This window comes from Sminthopsis crassicaudata, chromosome 4, assembly GCF_048593235.1.
Source record: "Sminthopsis crassicaudata isolate SCR6 chromosome 4, ASM4859323v1, whole genome shotgun sequence".
In the NCBI taxonomy this organism is placed as follows: Eukaryota; Metazoa; Chordata; class Mammalia; order Dasyuromorphia; family Dasyuridae; genus Sminthopsis; species Sminthopsis crassicaudata.
The window spans coordinates 150,602,686-150,624,938 of record NC_133620.1 but is presented as its reverse complement, the minus strand read 5'-3'; the positions used below and the strand labels follow the sequence as shown (position 1 = coordinate 150,624,938).

Here is a 22,253-nt window from a genome sequence, read left to right as displayed (position 1 = left end):
TTTAACATAATAAATAAATATAATACTTTGTGAAGCAAAAATAAATCTTTATAATTTAATTGAAGTGAACAAAATGCTAAGAGATCATGGGGGAAGAGAGAGAGAAAGAAAGGGAGAGGAAGGAAAAAGTAAAGGGAAGAGGATAGCAAGAGAAAGACACACAGAGAACTTTCATTTGAAGAGATCAGGGAAGGTGTCATGGAGGAGGTGGCATCTGAGCTGAATATTCAAAGGTTAATAGCTTGTCAACAGGAAGAAATGAGAGAGGAAGAGAGAAGATATTCCAGGTTTGGATAACATAAGTAATGGTATAGTGTTAACACAGGCAAAAAAAAGAAAAAAGAAAAAGAAAAAGAAATATATTAAGGACAGCATATATTTCAGTTTGGCTGATATACTATATGTCAGAGGAAACAGAGCATGACAAAATTGGAAAGGTAGACTGGAATTAGAGATTATGAAGGGCCTCTAAAACCAGCCTAAAGATATCATGCACCAGATAAACTAGAAAAGAGGGAATGTTAAAATTAGGACACTGGTTACAACAGTCCAGGCAAAAGGCAATGGGATATCTGAACTAGTGTTCATGGGCAAGGTAAAGAGAGGATGAATGTGAAAGATCCTAGGAAGAAACTGGCTCACTGACCAGTAAAAGGACTGAGATTAGGAGAAACACATAAGAAAAAAAGTAAATCATAGCCAAAGTTTACTAGAGAAACATCAATGATAATTCCAATACTTAAAGAACTTGTCCGTTCTTTGTATGAGCATGTTTTATCCTAAAATAGTACCAGAGAATGTCAGGAAATCTACAAATTAGGCCCTATATATGTTATATTGGGATTTAGGAAGGGAACAAAGATATGACTATGCGATATTTTCACATTCTCTTCTCTTGAGGACCCTCCTACTCATTTGCCCTAGGCATTTTTGTTCCCAGATGTTTAATAGCAATTTTCAAGCTTGCAGTTAAAATCTCTTTGAACATTACAAGGAAAAAGGTGTTACCATTAAAGTTTATACCATTGATTTCACACATCACCAAAGCAGGAGCAGATTTTATAACACATCAATCCTGTTTCACACAAACTATCAAAACTTTCAGCAGAGGCTGAATCAACTGCAGCACAATTTCAAACTCTAATTTTTCTTCCAAAAATAAATTACAATCAAATGTATCCCTAAGAAACAGAAATTAATGAGCCTGTTTCTACAATACAGTGAAAACTCAAATGGATTACAAGCAACTCCTACTTTTTCTTGGAAACAAACCATTAAATGATCAAATTTTCCCACAGGAACAAAGGTATCACTGGACTTTTGTTCCTGATCAAGAACTTTGCTTCAAATAAGACTGCTGGTCCAGTTCTAAAAGACTCCACTGTCTTCTATTGAAGGCTTAAAAATATTGGCTAGATTTTATCAAATTAGAATTAACTTTTTTTTTAGTCATTCTAACAATTAAAACCTGTGTCAATGGAAATCTTGAAGCAGATGATATACTTGTGAAGGATTTCCTAAAGGGGATTTCTATATTGGATTAGACAAGATGACTTAATAATTATCCCATTCATCTTCCAGATTCTATATAACCATAAATACAGTCAACAACATATAAAAACAAAGATGTAAATTCAAAACTCTTTTGAGCATTTTCAATCATAAAATTGACGCTCCAAGTCATAAAAAATAAGTATAAATACAATAAATACTCTAATATCTCAGAAGTGATTCTGCTTTTTCAAAGGATATTTTAATCTTTATAAAAAATTTTGATGAATATTATATCTATTATTAGAGTATAAGTACTGAAAAGTCCTACTAAGTGGAAGAGATGCCAAGTATGATCTAGGTAACACACTATGTCTACTATCCAAGAACCAACCTATTTACATTACTCGAGATCCAGCATGCAATGAGTCTTTCAACCTTTGCACTCTTATTTATTATGATGTGAAAGGATTATGCTCTATTTGATTGAGAAAGCACCCCAAATAATTAAAATTATGGATCCTTAAAGTATATAGTAATCATGTACCAGTCCCAATACACTATGCATACAGTATATTTTTCTTTTTCAAAAAATAAATGTTAAATTCATTAAAAATCACTCTTGGTTTTAACAAACACTAAACATTTAATTAAACATGATTTTGGTCATTTCTTAGAACTAAAAAAGATGAGGTGGGGAAGAGATAATTTAGATAGTACAGATATGGGAGTACCTCCCTCTTTCCCTGATATGATACTGATACTAATGGCATCCTTTCTCTCATTTTCACTACTTAAAAGTACATCTTAGAGCTCCTCTGAACCAAAGACAAAATGTCTTCACCTAAGAAATTTGCCATCTGGAGGATCTCCCAAATGATGCTTCTTCTGAGAACCAACTCAAATAGAATAGGTTCCTCAAGGATAGCAATGATTCATACAAATACATATAGGAACCAGTATAATTCTCCATTGCTGCAATCTATTTATACCTACCATGTGCCCTCCATTACCCTTTGGATGACCTTCAACTTTAATTGTTTTTAGACTCTGATGTTCTATGACTCATAGCCATACAGCATCACAGAAAAATACTGATGTTAAAAAGATGGGTCTTTGTTTTAGGGAGAAGAGTATGGTAATTAATAGCAATCTCAATTTTCCAAATGCAATTCAACCCACTCTCCTATTTAACTTTCAGTCGAGTTCACCATACATTCTAGATATGTATATATGTGCATGCGGGCATGTATTCAGCTAGATACATGCAAGCTTGCATGCATATGCATATCTGTATGTCTCTATATAAGCATGTGACTACAGATGCATATATTTGCATATATGTGCATTCATGTATGCAAATAATAAAAAGAATGAAAATGTTATATTATGAACCACCCTCAGTTCCCAGAGTTCTACATCTTTTGGTGTAGATGGCTCTTTCATCACTGAACAATTGGAACTGGTTTGAATCATCTCATTATTGAAGAAAACCATATCCATAAGAATTGATCATCATATAATTTTCTTGTTGCCATTTCACTCAGCATCAGTTCATGTAAGTCTCTCCAGGCCTCTCTGAAATCATCCTGCTGGTCGTTTCTTATAGAACAATAATATCCCATAATATTCCTATACCACAATTGAATATAAATTTTTTTTTTTTTTAAGATAGGATTTTGCTTCAAGGGGAAGTTTGGGAATAATTAAACAAACTTCAATTTCCAAAAACAATCCAACCTGTTCTTCTCCCATTTAATCTAGGCCCAATTTTTGTTCATTTATAGTGTCTTCAAATGGGTATACACAAACACACACATATAAATATATGTGTTTGTATATTCTAATGAATGAATTCAATAGATTGCCAATTGAAATGTATGCATTATATGAAAAAGAGATATTCTTCATCTACTTGGTTTTTTCTGATGTCTATGATTTCCTATGTAGATTTAGATCAAGGTTAAAACTCTTGTACATTTATGGACCATTTCCAAGAGGATCTGTAAATGTTCCAAGGCTTGACGCATTTACACAATGTCATCCAGAAACATCTCTAGTATACCCCTTTTGGACTTATCCTTTACACAAGATCTCCTCTGTGAAAGTAGTGACCATGTTTGGTGAGTGTATTTCTCCTTGTTTAATAATATCTTGCCAGATATTAAAGATCAGAAAGTCTAATAATTTTGTTCCTATCAGCATATCTTTGAAGGAATTTTGAATATTTTAAATATATTCTTGAGAGATACCTTGTTACAAGAGAGACTTTTAGGTGATATTTTGCTCAACTAAAATAAAGACAAAAACCCCCACCAATAATCACAGTGGAAACATTTTCTTTACATCTTTCAGGAAAAATGTGTTTTTTATGACATACTGCTTATAAAAATCTCTCTTCCCTACTACAATGTGTGTATACATTATCTCCCTCCAAAAATATATATCATATACATATATACCAGAAAGTTATCATATGTGGCAACAATAATTGAGGTTCTCTCATTTACACTTTTTAAATTATTTCCATTTTTTGGTTATCTGCCCATCCTTCAGATAGCTTTTGAACCAAGCCTTCAAAATCTTCATAACTGTCACTTCCAGTATGAATCTCCTATATCTCTACTTGGTCTAATCTTGCTGTTTGTTCTTATTTTTGTTTTCTTTTATGTCCTGAAGTCAGGAAATAAAGAGAGGAAGAAGAGAATTTCAGGCATAGAGAGCAGCCAGTAAAAATACACATATCTGGGACATGTAGTATCTTACATAAGAAAAAGCAAGGAGGCTAGTGGAACTGAATCACAGAGTACATGGATATGAGGAAAGTGCAGCAGAATAGAAAGGATTCAGAAAAGGCTAAGTAATGGAGAGCTTTTAAAGCAAATCAGAGGTATATGTATTTGATCCTAGAGGCCATAGGGAACCATTGAAGTTTATTGAATTGGGAATGAAATAGTCAGAAATGCTTTTAAGAAAGATCACTCTGATAGCTGAGTGGCATAGAGAGCTTTGAGATCTGGAAATCAACCAACAGGTTACAGCAATAGTCCAGATGTAAGGTGAAAAAATGCCTTCTGAAGGTGGTAGCTATATACTCTAGAAAGAGTGAAAGGATATCTAATATACTTCAGTATATCTTGATTTAAATGATCTCTTTGTGAAAAATTCACATTTATAAAGAAAATATAGGAATCTGATTTTTCAATCATTTAAGAAAATATCTAATTTCATCAGTGTGGGAAATCCCTAGACCAATGCAGAACACAACACCCTTCCCACTGTTGACAGACAATGAGCTAGAGAGAAGAGAGAAGGAAAGGAGGAAGAACAAGAACAATAAATATAAGAAGGGAGAGGAGGGAAATGAATGTAAAGAAAGAGAAACATATCAACTGGTAACCAACTCTGATAAGAGTATTTCTGAATTTAGTTAAGTTCTTCTTCTGATGATAGACACAATAGAGTCTGTCACAGGTCAGAACTTCAAGTCTTTCAAGGTTGATAGGACCTACCCAAGCTTATTATCTGCTGGCACAGATGTTAAGAATCAAGGGTTGCCTTTAGGCCAAGAAAAGACATCAGGAAAGAATATTAGTGTAAATGGGAACTGATCATTTACAATTTTAAAAAGTTAATCTCTTTACAAAAGATTTTATAATAAAAGTTCTTCAAATAGTATGTAAGAATATAGTTTGATATTCTCTCTCTCTCTCTCTCTCTCTCTCTCTCTCTCTCTCTCTCTCTCTCTCTCTCTCTCTCTCTCTCTCTCTCTCTCTCTCTCTCTCTCTTCTTTTTCCCTCCTTCCCTCTCCTTTTCCACCCCACCCCACACAGAGTATCTGCCCATAGTTTTTCAGGAAAAAATTCACTACAAGGAGCAACTAGGTGGCACAGTGGATAGAGCACCAGCCCTAAAATCAGGAAGACCTAAGTTCAAATTTGACCTCAGACACTTAACCCCAATTTCCTCAACAACAACAACAACAACAAAAAAAGGAAGAATTAGAAGAAGAAGAATTAGAAGAAGAAGAAGAAGAAGAAGAAGAAGAAGAAGAAGAAGAAGAAGAAGAAGAAGAAGAAGAAGAAGAAGAAGAAGAAGAAGAAGAAGAAGAAGAAGAAGAAGAAGAAGAATTAGGAGAAGAAGAAGAAGAAGAAGAAGAAGAAGAAGAAGAAGAAGAAGAAGAAGAAGAAGAAGAAGAAGAATTAGAAGAAGAAGAAGAATTAGAAGAAGAAGAAGAAGAAGAAGAAGAAGAAGAAGAAGAAGAAGAAGAAGAAGAAGAAGAAGAAGAAGAAGAAGAAGAAGAAGAAGAAGAAGAAGAAGAAGAAGAAATTCACTGCACAAAGGAGATAAATATGTAACGGGATTGTACTCAAAAGATGCTGATCAGCTCTTTTCTAGCAACATTAAAAACAGTATAGAAAGAAATAGATGTTTATCAGGATGAATTAAGATAACAGTTATAAGATGACTTTCTGACTACAGGAGTGATAAGATTTTGAAATGAGATATTGATGAGGGTTAATTTTACTCTAGAGTTGTTGGTATATATGGGGAGGTATTGTCTATTTAGAATAAACTAGATAAGCTTTCAAAATTGCTTCAGCTCTTTGATTCATAGAATTATGAAATCATAAATTTATAATTGAAAGTTCTATGCTTCATGGAATCATAAAATCATAAATCTAGTGCTACAAAGGACATAGAATTCAAATAAACCAATTCTCTCATTTTATAGATTTTAAGGAAAGTTAAATTATTTTCCCAAAGACACACAAAAAAATGTGTTAGAGATTTAAACCTAGGACCTAAAATTACACAGCCAGTGCTTTTCCCATTATACTATGCAAGCCTCCTAATAAATGATAGATTAACAATTTTAATAATAGGTTAATATTTTAAATAGTAACACACATGTATAGACTAAAATTGCAAATGAAATGCAACTTCCAGGTACATTTAATCAACCATATCAACATTTCAATTTTCTTGTATTGGAAATGACTTAAGTTTAAGGTCTCAAATATGAAATTTCAGCCAGAAAATGAGATATTCCAGCAAATTAATCTATCCAAACATATCTAAATTGAGATATTTCTTAATTTTAAAAATCTCATTGGTATTACAATTAGCTTTTAGTCACATCTATGATTTAGATGGTCACAAATGTCTCTAACATTTTGGTCTTCCAGTAGGAAATTATATTAGCAGATTTTAAAAACTTAAGCTATTTACTGAAAATGTAGGTAACATGAAATTAAATTTTTCCTCATCTTTTTAACTCTAGTGTGGGAAGGTTAAATCTTAGTTATTTGGGTTTTTCTCAATATGATTGCAGTTAATAAGATCCCACCTGTTCTCATAAGGAAAATTAGACATTTGTTAACTATTTCTACATTACCTATCTCCTCTCTGGCATGCCTTCTAATTTCATAATTAATATATTCTGTCAAAAAGCAGCACTTAAAAAATAAAATTATTTAAGTGAATTTAGATATATGCATAACATTATAAGGGCTGATTAGGAGTTATAACAATTTACCAAATAATTTCCTTTAAACCAGTTCTTCCTCCAAAAATACATGCAGTTATAATTATAATAATAATAGCTTCTATACAGCACAATTTGTGTGTCAAGAACATTATTAAATTTTTATTGCTTTTGATTTTCACAAGAATGATGAAATGTAGGTACTATTATTATCCATATTTTACAGTTGAGGAAACTGAGACACACAGAGGTTAGATCATTTTCTCAAGGTTACATAATTAGTAAGTGTATAAGGCTGCATTTAAAATCCTGTCATCCTAACTCAAGGTCCACTGTTCTATCCAATGAACTACTTAGCTGGCCATCAACACTCAAAAATTAATCAAAGTTGGTGGAGGTGATTCAGTGATATTGGCAAAGTTGATATGCTTCATACAATGTAAGGATCCTTTAAATGAGTGGCCATGGTGCAACAGGAGATTGAGTTGTCCAGAAGTAATCTCTGTAGATATAGGACTGCCCTGTGGTGGGATCTTGACCATATTGAGATAGCTTCGTAATGGGTGATGACTCTCTCACTGGTTGGCTGTGTGTGTGACCTCACAGATCCTTTATAAGCCTACTGCAGGCAGTAAGTCACTCTTTTTTAACCTGGCTCCCTAGCCTGAAGTAGCCAAGCCAAGATGATGGATAGCCGAGAGAGGTAAGGAGTTTGGTAGTGAACACATGGATCTTCAGAACAGGTGTTCACTAGAGAGTTAACAAGTCAGGGCATTAAGTTAGGGCATTATGTGAGTAGGTATAATAAAGTCTTTTAAGATCACACGTGGCTGTTCTTGAGTGCGCTACTGGTTATTAAACAACTATTCAAGAAATTCTGATCACAGACTTTTGAAGGCTTCAGAGGAGGCAAGCCAGGTAGAGTTGACACTGCAAAGGTCAGTGGTCAAAGGTACTCTGTTGGGCCTAGGACGGACTGGTAATAGTAACTGCCAAGAGGGCATGTTATAATACAAGCCTTTATGATTACTCATACATACACATGCCAAATGTAGTATGATATAACAGAGAAATTCTGGACAATGTATCAAAAGATCTGTGTTAGCTCCTCTATTCAGGTAAGTAACTTGACTTGAAACTGGTCATCAGTTTCATCATCTATATGCTAAGGCTAATAATATTCAGACTACTTACCCATTTCATAGAGTTGTTCTTGAAAGCATATAAGAAAATGTATGTGAAGTGTTTTAAAGCCATTAGATAGCACATAAAATTTTATTAATTTGTATGTGTGTATGAGTGTATGCTCATATACTATGTAATTTATGAGTAGTTTATTTTATTTAGGATAAAAAGGGCAAAATGTAAATTTTTCATGAAAATTTAAATTAGCATTACAAATTGCACTTCAAAGATTTGTTAAAAATGTTTACTTATTTTTTCCTAATGAGCTGAGAAGAGATGATAGCATTCAATTGATTCATAGCAGAAAAGGAATTCAGAAATCTGCAATCTTTCTATGTTGTTAGCATTCTATGAACACATATTAGAAAACTTCAAGTTCTAGCCCTGTCAGTTACACCCAATTGTGCACTATAAGCAAGTAATTTTACCTCTCTCAGTCTCAATTTCCCAATCTGTAAAATAGGTATAATAATATTTATACTATCTATCCATAAGGTTGTTGTAATGTAAGAATTTTATATGATGTAAAGCACTTTTTTCATGTGGTCTGACATTTTTATATTAAGTAAGGTGTCCAGATCCTTCTGCATCTAATACAGATAGACGGATGGATAGACAGATAGACCACATCTCAATTCGTCTCAGGAGAATGTGCTATCCCTAACTAAATACATATTCCCTAAATAATCCTCTTCTCACATACACCTTAAAGCAGATGCATATGATTACACACACACACACACACACACACACACACACACACACACACTCACACACGCACAAAAGAGAGAGAGATAAGCACATACTATACAAAACACATTTCTCACTATTAGCAGAAGCTTTAATGCTTGAAAATTATTACTGGAATGTCTAGTATTCTTTTTTTTAATCCTAAAAGGCCCAAGGTTTTTAACATGGCATATGTGAATTAAATAGAGAAAAAGCAAGCTCCTGGCAAAAACTCAAGTTTTTATATTACAGGAGGGGAATTTCCACACCTTACCTTGAAGTTCTTGAGAAAAGGTTCCATTTTTTGATTCTCATTCTACGGCATGACTGTCTTGTGGCTTAAAACACATAAGCCATCAATCACTGCAGGACAAACTCACAAATCCAATTTCTCCCTAAAGTATACAAAAATAGGAGTTTAAGATAGCAATCTGAACTTGGATTAAAATCTATGATCTCATTTTTAACATAAAATTAATTTCCTGGATTCCAAATCTTATTAGTTTACAAAGCTGAAATTCCTATATCTAATTCTGATGAACTATAGAACTGTTTTGGTTTTTTGATATATCATGTTCTCAAGCATTAATTTGTTCCAAAATGGATTATATTTCCTCCTTCCCCCAAATGTATTACTGTTTTTAGTCAGCAGTTGAACCTGGGTAGTCATAGAGGATCCAAGCCAGCAGTAAAAGTAGATGAAGGCCAGTATCTGACATAAGCACCATGGATAGCTCCTTCATCAGACTGATATAAATGAGGCCTTTCTCTCTAGACAGGCAATTCCAGTGTAGTAAGCAGTGTAATTAACCAGTGCTACCTCCAAGCAGATTCTTCTACATTAAAAAAAAAAAAAAAAAAAAAAAAAAAAAAAAAAAAAAAGCCTATTAAATCATATCTAGCTGTTTTGTTCTGTGTAAAGGAAAGGATGCAGAGTTATAGGCTATGTTCTTATCCACCCAAAATCCCTCAAGTATAGAGTAATTATGAGTAGTGCTATGTCTCATCTGCCTTGAATCGTCTTCTCCATTTCACTCTCTATTCCATAAAAGCCAATCAATAGAAAGGAAAAATAAAATAAAAAGATGACTAGTTTGTAAAAAAAAAAAAAAAAAAAAAAAAAAAAAAGGTCTCTCAAACATAGTATATCATGAATCTACGCTGAATATTTTTAGGAGCTATGTGAGCATGAGGCTTTTATACAAGCTGAAGAAGGGACCCACAGAAGAAAAATACAGGAGGGAAAGAAATCAATTCCCATATTTCCCTCTGAAATTGAATCTTATGCACTCGATGTCTTAACCAATTCTGATTATCTCGTTATTCCTCTACTACTCCCTTAGTATTTCAGCCAGTTTATGAAACTTCATTTCAATAAGCTAAAAGATGCACAGTGAAAAGAAAGCAGTAACATCTAAGAGCTATGGAAACTAAGTAAAAAACGAGGATAAATGGGAATGGGAATTAGCACAAAAGAGACCTACAGTTTAGGCACAATTTATATAATAAGGTTTGGATATGGATAAATCCAGAATTACTGCTTTAGATCTCCATGCTATTATGCTCAAAGGAAAGTAAAATTGAAGATGGGCTCATTAACCTCTACTAATTGAATTAGCAGATTTTTTAAATCAAAAAATATCATTTTTCTGCTAAAACTTTAAAACTAAAAGTTTATAAATGTCCTAATGGGGTAAAAGTACTTAAGAAGCAAAGGAATAAGTAGCAACAGCAGCCATGTGAGTAACCTGGTATTCAGGAATTATTTCTAATGACAGTGTAAGCCTGGAGGTCATGAAATGGAGTAACAGGTACTAGATACCAAATTGTTCAAATCAAGGAAGAAGATACAGGAGGAAACAAAATATGAACAAGGTTGATCAGTGCTGAGTGCTGAAATTAAACAGCGAAGGAAGATGTTTGGAGTAAGGTTATGCTTTATGATCTCAGAGGTCAGAGAATCATAGAATTTCAGATTTGGAAAAGAGCTTTAGTGGTGACTTAGTCTTGAAGAAAAGTCCCTTTTACATCATTTCTGACAAGTCATCATCCAGCCTCTACCTGAAACTTAAGTGAAGAATATCAATCACCTTTATCACATCTAAGCAGAAATTTATTCTTTTAGTTAGTTTTAATTGTTAAAAAAATGTTTTTCTTTACATCAAGTTTAAATTTTTCATACACAACTGTCCCAAAAATTTCCCTCTAAGACAAAGCAGAATAATCTTAATTCCTCTTGAACATGATAATTCTTCAAATATATGAAAACAACATTCATGTTTTCTAAAGTATTCTCTTTTCCAAGCTACATATCACATGGAGGTTATGTCCATATGAAAATAGGATTCATGTTTTCTAAAGTATTCTCTTTTCCAAGCTATATATCTCCTGGAGATTATGCTCTTTCTAACTCTAAGTCTAAGGATTTGACAAAAACTAGAGCTTGAGAAACCTGGACTGAAATTAAAGGGAAGGTGGACTGAATATATAAGGCATAGCTGCTACAAGCAATCCTGTATCTTAAAATAGCCATTAAGGTTTCTTAGAAATAACCATATTCTTAGTTGTTATTTTATTGCTTTAGGGTCAAATTTTTACCAAAGAAACACTTCCAAGTTTATAATGAAGAACAATAAGAGTGATCACAAATTGCCCTTAAAGGTTTATAAAGCACTTTACATATATATTTCATTTTTTCCTCACAAAAACTCTTTGCGTTAAGTGCCATTATGCTTCTCTTTTTCATAATAAGAAAATTGAGCCTGAGAGAGGGTTAAAATTTAGGTTTAAGATTAGACAGGATATACTGAAGATCACAAGATAGTTATTTAAAGACAGGTTTTAAACTCTGGGCTTCAAGTCTAGCATTCTATCCACAACACCTAGCTACTCCATTAATATAAATTAAGATATGTAATTTACAAAAATATTTTTCAGCAACATAGCTTTTCTACATAGTCTAAGTACACCTCCAAAAGGTTTTCATTCTAATTTCTGATATTAAATTAACTGTGGAGAATTCTTTTATCATAACTGCTAAAAACTGAAATAAAATTGTAAAGAAAAATGTAAATGATCATCAAATAAATTAAATGGTCATCTAATAAAAGCTGAATTTTTTATAAGTAAGGAGATTCCCTACTACCTACATTTTTACTGATTTCTGTAAGTGAATATATTTTTCTAAATCTCAAATGACTCACAAATACTGTTTTTTGTTTGTTTGTTTGTTTGTTTTTTACCACTGAGACAGTCATCTAACTAATTAACTTTCTTAGCCAAACATGATAGAATATGGGAGAGGGAAGCATTGACAAAAATGATGAAGGAGAGGAAGAAGGAGAAGGAAAGGAAGAGGGAGGAGAGCAGGGGGAGAGAGAGAGAGAGGAGGGAAAGGAAAGGAGATAGAGAGAAAGGAGGGACACAGAGAAGGGGGAGGAGAGGGAAATCATTCTTCCTATTCTTTTAGAATTAATGTAAGGTGAAAGATGACACCAAGAGCTTTCAAGATAGGCAGAAGTTGCTAGAAAGAATGGCTCCCTGAAGTCCTGCAAAGGTCTGATGTCAAGAAATAGCTTCTAAACCATAAATGGATAATCTACAGTAAATATCATCAATATGTAAATCATTGGAATTTAATTATTCTTATAATGACAATTTAGAAATTCAAAGCCACTCATAGTTTAAAAAAAACTTTTCATTATTTTAAAAATAAAAATGTACTCAGAAATAGTTTCACTTAAAATACAATGATCTATCGATTGCAGACACAAAATATCATCCCACATTCAAAATTTATAGACTCAAATAGTAAAGAAAACCTATTTAACAAGTAGCAGAAGGAAAGAGCCTTGAAAATCAATGCTAAACATGACCTTTCAAAATAGCTACTCACTTATTTCCTGTTTCAAATTCACATAGTCTGATAGCATCATCTGCCATTCAAAATTTTGAGAAATTCTTGCTCTAATTCTGGGTAATTCCAATACTATGATTCTGTACTTTTAAAGTACTTTAAGATGAAGGTGAATGCTTTCTGATACATCCAAAGCAACGTGATTTTTATCTATAATCTTTCAATTCTTCTTTTTAGTGCTTGCTCATTAAGTTTCTATTTTTATTTGAAAGGATTTGGGAGGGTGGGGAGAATGACTTTTGTTTTTCTTTCTCCTTCAGAGAATTTTAAAATAGCCTTTATCTTCCTCTTCTACTTTGCTCATTTTTTCCTGTACTCCCTCGTATCCAAACCATTTTTAAAAACCTATTTCCTTTTCTCTCTTTTGCATTATTATTTTTTGTTCTGCTTTATTCTATTTCCTTTTCTACTTAAGCAAAAAAAAATGCTTATTATACTTCTCTTATAGCTGAGTGATAATTTTGGAAAGTGAGAATGTTCAAGACAACATTTTTATCTTTCTGAGAACAGAAAAAAATATGACTTCTGATGGTCTCATTTCAAGCCTTGAGAACCAAATTATAGCAATCAATATAAATCCAATTTCTGATTATTACAATTGATTTAATACATTAAAAATAGCTTACAAACAAAAATATTCTTAAGTGTCATAATGATGAGATAGGGATTTAAGAAGTGATATGTAGACTGCCTCAGTAGGCCCACACATTCATTAAGAACCAAGAAGCAAATGATTACTAGGCTGATTGTTTTCTCAAGATTTCACAAAACCCCATAGATGGAGCACCAGTCCTGAAGTCAGGAAAACCTGAGTTCAAATTTGATCTCAGACATTTAACACTTCCTAACTATGTGACCCTGGACCAATTCACTTAACCCCAACTGACTCAGGAAAAAAAATAAAAAAAAAATTCACAAAACATTTCACTAATGTAATTACTCTCTTCACCTACACATCAAAATTCCTGATGAAAATCTTCAAGAGTTGTTGCAGTCTTAAACTCTCCAAAAATCCCCTATTAGATGTTTAATCTGCTGGTGATGAATCTATATAAGTTAGTTATGCTGATCCTTAGATATTGTCAGATCGACATCTATAGCATTTACATCTTACTAATACCTACAAGATTTAGCATCAAGGCAACTACTTGTAAAGGAGTATGTAAATTAGTATGTAACCAAACGAATATGGTTTGGTCTAAAGGACCATAGTAAAAACAAACAAATAAACAAAAAAAAAAAAAAAAAAAAAAAAAACCACTACCACCACTACCACAACAGAAATTGTTCAACAAAATTACTAGGCTAGATGTAAAAAAACAAAACAAAGGAAAAAACAAAAATCCAAACACCTGAATATATATACAATATTTTTAGGTTAAAAAAAAAATCCCAATAATTTTTTTTTTGCTCAGTGACACATATAAAACAAATATAAATTGTCTAAGGAGAGGACAGGGAGAGAATAGTTCTTTCAAATATCCTTTTCTCGAACAAGTTTTAAGGATCATATTCCATGTGTTCCTATAAAGGGGTTGTACACAGGCTAAGATGTGACTAACAAATTCTGGGGTTAATTTCCCTCCAAAAAAAAAAAAATCAAACAAGGAATAATTAAGTGGAAATGTCACTCAAATTTTTGTTTTTGGTCAAAAGGATCAAGGTGGCTTAACAGAAACAAAGATTTTCTTTTGAAGCCTTCCAAAAAAATATAAACTAAAACCTTATAAAAATTAAATATTTGAGGTCTAAAACACAAATTTAATAATTGCTTTATCATATTTCTTTACAGTTCAATTTTTCTTTTTTTTTTCTTTATTTCCCTTTAGTTAGCAATCTAGTAAAAGCACAGAATTTTTTTCATTTTTCAATATTAAAGGATGTATTCCTTTTTTTCCAATTCTATCTTTTCCCATCTACTATCTCCTCCCATATCATTCATTAATAATCTAAGACTCTCTATTAGGGGCAGGGATGGGGGAAGGAAAATGAGAGAAAAGGGGTAAACAAAGTTGCTGCAGGTAATTTTTGCCAGATTAATTACAGTGATATGCAATACAATTATTTCTGAAGACACCATCAACAGAAGGCTACACTAGGAGTCAGACAGGTGACTTCAAACAAATCACTTCAAGTCTCCAGACAACAATTACCTCATATGTAAAAATAGGAATAAGCAGATGGCTGAACTAGATAATCACTTAAGGATCTTTTGCCTCTAAGATTTAAACTTCTATAAGTAAGTACGGGAATTACAGAAAAGATGCCACTATAACACTTCCCAAAATTTCTGTTTTAACAAAATAAAAGCATGATAGAGGCAGCCTATCACTTTTTAATTTCTTCAAAGAATGTTACAATTACTGTAGCATGAAAGTTTAAATTTCAGAATGTTATGCCAAAGTCATGTAATGTCAATACCATTAAAATTACATGTTGAAAGGCAGGTCTCAATATTGCATAGTATTAGAACTAACAGAAATATCTCTGGCCTTCGGCTGTGTTTACAGATGTTACACATTTATAGAGAGGTAGAAGGGTATTTAGCCATTCAGAAACTTCAGACAACTTCAATCCAACTATATATTCATTTGAAATGACACCCACAGGTTACAATAAAAGCTATTTTCCCATACTAAAACAAAACAAAAATCCTTGCTTGTTCTAGAAGTCAAAAAAAGGCAAGCCACTGCAAGTTATTATAGGAAGTTGAGTCAAATATGCACAGTTCAAAGCTGTAATTGTTTTGTAAATACCAAGGTAATAATATAGTAGGATGGAAAACTAGCTGCCTTTTTATTGGCTTTACAAATACTGTATGCATATGATGGTAACTAGTGAGACCTAATCTTTCAGCTGATTATAGGTTAAGATCATAAATCAAATCTGGAAGGAAGTTTAGAAGCCATGTAGTTCCCTCAGTTTTGCAGATGAGGAAACTGAGAAGATTACTATAAATTTATTTTGAAGAATAATAGAAAGATGGTAAAAATAAGAAGTTGCAAAGAAGCCTGGGACCCCTTAGTCTCAAAAATGGCAGAAATGCCAAAAAATAAAACAAAATTACTAGAAATTTTTACAAGAAAAAATTAAAGCTCCTCAAAACAACACTGTCTTAAAAAAAATTAGCAAGCAAAAGAGACAAAAAGGAAATTTCATACCAGAAAAAAGTAATATCATATGCTAAGTGAAGTGAGTAGAACCAGAAGAACATTATACACAGCAACAGCAAAATTATATGATGATCAATTCTGATGGACATGGCTCTTTTCAAAAGCAAGGTGATTCAGGCCAGTTCCAATGGTCTTGTGATGGGGAGAGCCATCTGCACGCAGAGAGAGGACCATAGGGCCATAGGGACTGAATGTGAATCACAAACAGTATTTTCACTTTTTGTGTTGTTGTTTGCTTGCATTTTTGTTCTTTCTCATTTTTTCCTTTTTTATCTGAGTTTTCCTATGGAATATAATAATTATAGAAATATGTATAGAAGAATTGAATATGTTTACATATATTGGATTACTTGACTCTAGGGGATGAGGAGAAGGGAGGGAGAAAAAATTTCAAATACAAGGTTTTGCAAGGGTGAATGTTGAAAACTATCTAAGCATATGTTTTGAAAATAAAAAGCTTAATTTTAAAAGTAATATAAAAATTTTTTTAAATTATAAAGAGATTCAAAATAAATAACATAATCATTTCTAGTCCTCATCCCCAACTGCCTACTGGCCATTTCCAGCTAGAATTTCAACCTCATCTCAAAGTTAACTTGTTCAAAACTGAAGGCATTATCATTCTGTCAAAATTAACCTCCCTCCTAATTTCTATTTCCAGTTACTCAGCTTAGAAATCTTGGAGCCATTTTCAACATCTTACTCTCACTCACATACAACCCATCTTACAAGACGTCAAGTCTTGTTGATTCTTTCTCCCCAATATAGGTAGTTTCCATTCCCTTTTTTCCCCTCACGCTACAATCATCCCAATTCAGATCTAAATGTTTTTCACCAGAACTATTTCAGAAGCCTTGGAACTGGTTTTCCTCAAGTCTCACTCCTTTCTAATCCATTTTTCATCCAGCTGCCAAATTGATATTCTAAAACATAGGTATGGCCTACTTAAGAAGCTCGAAGAGATCACTATAGTCTCAAGGACAAAATACAAACTCCTTTGTTTGAGATTTAAAGACCTTTACAATCCTGGCTCCAGTTTCTTTCCTGAATGACTGAATTTTACATCCCCTTATGTACTCTACCCCACATACCTCACCCTAACCCTCCCCAAAAAGAGAGAGAAAAGACACAAACAGGATCACGAATTGTATAACAACTTCTACTTAACATCATTTTAAAAATACTAGCTATGGAAATAATGCATTAAAAAAAATTAAATGACAAAAATCAGTAACACATCAGTTAATAATTATCCTGTTGAATAACTATATTTAGAAAATATGACACAACAAAAAAAGCTATCCAATTAGAAAGAGGAGATTGGTATAAGTCTCCCAAATCACCAGCATTTTAGCATATTTCTTACAAATATCAAGAAAAATTATAAGTAAATACTATTTACAATAATAAATATATTCCATCTAATACACAAATGAATAATAAAGATAGTAACAAGAAGTTCTCAGAAGAAATCTTGATTATCTACATCTATCTAATACATATAGCAATATTTATAACCACTCTTTTTTGGAGTGACAAAAACCTGGAAATTAAAGGGAATCCCATCAATTGGGAAATGATTGAACAATTTGTGGCATATGAAAATGATAGAAAATGATTGTGCTGTAAAAAATTTAGAAAATAAATTATTTCAAAGAGACATGGGAAGATATTAAACATTTACATGTTTACAAATACAAAATATTGGAAGAAAATTATACTTAATGAAATTATGGAGAATATGAAAATGTTTTCTATCAAACAAAAGGGAAACATTTTGAAGACAAAGTATATATAGTTAATGATATAAAAATTAAAAGATTGGCAACAATAAAGTCCCACTTATCCTGTTTATTCTTATAAAAAGGATAGAAGTGAATCAACATAGATAAGGAAGTGAATTATATCAAATTTAAATTTGGTATAATTCTGAACAAATTAGAAATTCTGAACTGAATGTACTGAAATGAAACAAGCTATATATAGAATGGAAAATATCTGTTTAAAAAAACAAACAACTTTTTAGTTTTTTTTAAGGTATTTTAAAAACTGCCAGCCCTTAGGACAGTGATTGGTAGGTTTAGATTTAATATCATTTTAAAAATATTAAACAAGAGTATATTTATTTAAACATAAAAGAAGTTAATAATTTCACATAAAATCCTATTTTTATTGACTTTTGTGCATTGAAATACTCTTGTTTGTTAATGTTTATTAAGTTCATGGTAACATCTGTTCAAAGAATATCTTCTAGAGCTACAGGTTCAAGACCCAATAGCTTTTAATAGCTAGTGTGTATATAGCACTTTAAGATTTACAAAGTATTTATGTGTATATCCTTAGATGTTGCTAGTATTCCTATTTTACAAATGGAGGGAACTGAAGCTGAAAAAAGTAAATGACTTATCCAGGATTATACAATGCTAAATTTCTGAGGCAGAATTTGAACTTATTCCCCCCCCTTTATTTTCCCCACAATCTTACCTACTGTGAAACTTAGCTGCCTTCCAACTTTTAGAGCTTGAAAAGGATTTAGAGATTATCCAGTTTCATCTCTTTAGCACCCAGATGAACAAACTAAGAACCAAAGATGATATGTTTGGCCCAAGAACCATCCAGAATCAGAATCCAGTTATTTGCTCCAAATCTAAAACACTTTCTGTAATGCCTTCATCCAAGAGATATAACTCTTGATTCCTTATCTATATGTACATGAATCCTATTTTGCTACAAAATCCAAACTTTTTGTTCCATTTGTCAGATCCTCTAGAAATTTCTGAAGACTATAAGAATTAACTAATATGACAGAATTTAATAGAATGATTGCTATCAAAAGCCTTAAAATACTTTTCAGCTGAGTTTCCAGATGAATATGACTCACTTCAAAAGAAGTCAAATATAAACTGACGACATTAATATGAGGTTTACACTTGCCATGACTTTACCAAAAATACAAAGACTCAAAAAATACTGGTTACTAGGCATCAGTTACAGATTTTTAACCCCTCTAGAAGGAAATTTAGGAGAAAAAAGGAAAGGCAGAGGAAAGGTAAGAGGAGCAAGTAGGAGGAAGAAGGAGGAATGACACCATATAGCTTGTTTACACCTGTTCAGAAGTGGAGGAGTAGCTTTCAAAAAACCAGACGCCCATTCCTTCTCCCTCCAGCCTACCTGAAACACTGACTGTACTGTTTTGAAAAAAAAAGAACATGCAAAAATTCTAGAAGCTAGTTGGTTGAATAGTTAATTTAAGTAAATATTCTCTTAATTAAATAGGTGAAAGCTTCTTTGAGGTTTCTCTTCTGAAATGAAGTAAGACACTTAAAACATAATCCTTTCAACCTGCATAACACTGTTATTTACCAGTGACCTCTTAGGTATGTTTACTTGGTTTAGTATTAATTTTTTTTTCTTTCTAAAAATTTCAACATTTCCAGTCATGTTTTTAGTTTTAAAAAGAAGTATTTAAAATCAGGTCAACCCTTAGGACACGTAATTAGTAGGCCTGGATTTCCTATAATATTTAAGATGTCTCTTATTATCTCAACTGGGTATATTTATTTTGTTTGAAAAAATAAATATCTCCTATACAGCACACACTTAAAAGGAAACAAATTGGGAGAGATGATGAAATCACTCCTCAAAAAGTTCACTAACCAGCTATTAAAATTCAAAAATTTAGGAATGACTGCTCTAGAACCTCTAAGAATTCAACTAAAGATCTCAGTAGGTTTCTCATCTTATTTACATATTATAGTTATATCCTATTAACCAATGCCTGTTCCTTTTTTAAGTTAATCATTTATCTACCTGAGGCCTTCTGTGCCAAAGGAAGAGTGAAGCAAACAGTTGACCCGTAAACCATTAACCTCTCTCCTTTGTAGTCTGTCTGGACCTAATTCTCTGGATGTCACTCTTTTAAAATTCAATCTGTAAAGTGTTCCAGGGAATGAAAGACATGAGACAAAAATGTGGTATAAAATTAAGACTATGACGTCTAAAAGAGTTAGCTGTTCTTTAAAAGTATGAATTGCAAATAAGGTAATAAAAAATCAATCATGATATTGTACAGATAAGAGTGTACTGAGAATCCTTAACTAACTTTGGAGTTGAGTTGCATTTTATTTTACATGTTTAAGGTGTTTTTGAAAAAGAATATTCACTAAAATTCTAAGACATGACTTTATTGAGATTTAATGAAGAAAAAAGTTGATTTCTTGGGGAAATATTTTGAAATCAGAGATTATTAAATAAAAACTTCCTGGGAGACATTTGTCAACACCTTTCCAAAAAGGTCTGTCATTTGACATATAGTGAAGATCTACCAGGAAATCACAACTAAAAATATAAAAGTACTTTCACAAATGAGGTTCAGATAATAGTGTACAATTCAGACTAGAATTTCTCCTCTAACTCCTATTATTAACAAGGCCCTCCAGATTAAAGACAAAAAAAAAAAAAAATAATACAGGACAATATATATAGTTTAAATTTAGGAATGATTCAATCAGCTCTTGGAGCAGACAAAAATCTCAAGTTGATAATGCTTTTATTGTCAATTTAAACTATACATGAAATAAAATTCTTAGCACAAATATCAAAATCATGTTACATTTCCCCAGAATTCACTGTGCAAAGGATTCTCTTAACCAAACTTATTTATTCACATCTTTGTCTTTCCTTCAGAAAATGAGTATATATGACAAATAATTCAGTATCTTGAAATGATTAGATTTCCCTCTAGTCTAATATTAAATATATTTTAATATACTTTTATACTCCATAAATTTTCTTGAGGTTTGTAGAGGAATCAGAAAAATTAGATTTTAGTCCTAGCTCTGCTATGCTATTTTCCTTTTTTTTTCTCTCCCCCCCATTTTTGGAGGCAATGGAGGGAGAGTAAGCAAAGAGAGTAAGTGACTAAAGGTTACACACCTAGTACATGTGTGAGGTCACATTTGAACTCATATCCTCCTGACTCCAAAGCTAGTTGTTCTGTTAATTGCACGACCTAACTAGCCCTATGCTGTGTTATCTTAAACAATTCCCAGCTTTAAAGACATTCAATTTTTCTCCTTAAAATAGCAGGATAAAAATGTCCAGTGAAATAATCAATTATTTTACAAAGATATTTTATCAAATAATTTGAAAGTGGTTGGAAAAGTAAAAAGTATTACATAAATTAAACATATTATTAGTTATCTACAGAGTATAGATAGATACTTTCCCACCACTAAACAAGTTCTCCCTCTATTTTTTTTTTTTAATGGTGGTAATATGGAATCTGTCTGCTTGGGTGAAGCTCTTATGGGACAGGAATGGTCCTCAGATTTATAGTTAAAGGTTCTTATATCCCATGAGGAAACTTACAAAATTTACAAGTATTGTTAATACTATTATCATCCCTTCCTAAATATTTTTGTGTCTATTCAATAAAACTTCATTGATTCAGGTTACATGAATTAAAAAAAAAAAAAAACAAGTTGGCATAACTGTGACCCATAGGATGTTTTAAAATAAATAATATGTCATGCCTTTCAAATATTGGGGGGGGGGAGGGAGAGAAGGATGATATAATAGAAGAAATAATGGTCTAAGAACTTGACCAGAGTTTTAATTACTTCTTGGCTACCACTGTGAGCCTCAGTTTCCATTATCTGTAGAATAAAGGAATCAACCTATGATTTTTAAAGAAATTTTCAGCTCCCTGATTACAGGGTTAACCCTGAACAAAATTAGTCTAGTATAATTTAACAAATGTTCTGCTTTAAAGAAGAATGATTTGTATCGTATCAAAGCACCCTACACATAGTAGAAGCCTTGACATTATATTATACTCAAATGGTTATTTCTAAAATGCTTTAAACTAGTTTAATTTTTTAATTAGATAATAAATTCTTTGACAGACTATATTACTTAGAAAATATCTTTAAAAAATAAGTTTTTACCCAGATCATTTGTCCCAATTATTCAAATTCCATTGTAATAGGATTTTATTATAGTCACACACTAAAACTCCTGTTTAAGGTATTATGTGATCCTTATACATTATTACTTGTTAAATGTATAGACTAATTTGCTGATACCTGAGCATTTAGAAATTTTAAGTATAAAACCAAAATCTTAAGTCATTTTTAGATATTAAGTCATATTTATATTAGCAACTCATTTGAAGCCCAAGAGAAAAACTGAGTGATTTAACATAAATTTGAAATAACATGTAAGAAATTGGGTCTATCAATTTCTTTAACTTATCACTGTGTATACAATG

At 32.1% G+C, this 22,253-nt stretch overlaps 1 protein-coding gene across 2 annotated transcripts in view; it reads right to left on the bottom strand.

Annotated features, from left to right (window-relative positions):
• The window catches only part of PLAGL1 (PLAG1 like zinc finger 1), a 137,076-nt gene that overhangs the window by 94,397 nt on the left and 20,426 nt on the right, over positions 1-22,253 (bottom strand). For both annotated transcript variants that reach the window (XM_074309639.1, XM_074309638.1), the window contains exon 2: positions 9,168-9,288. The gene's annotated coding sequence lies outside the window, so the exon portion shown is untranslated. The remainder of the gene's footprint in view (positions 1-9,167; positions 9,289-22,253) is intronic.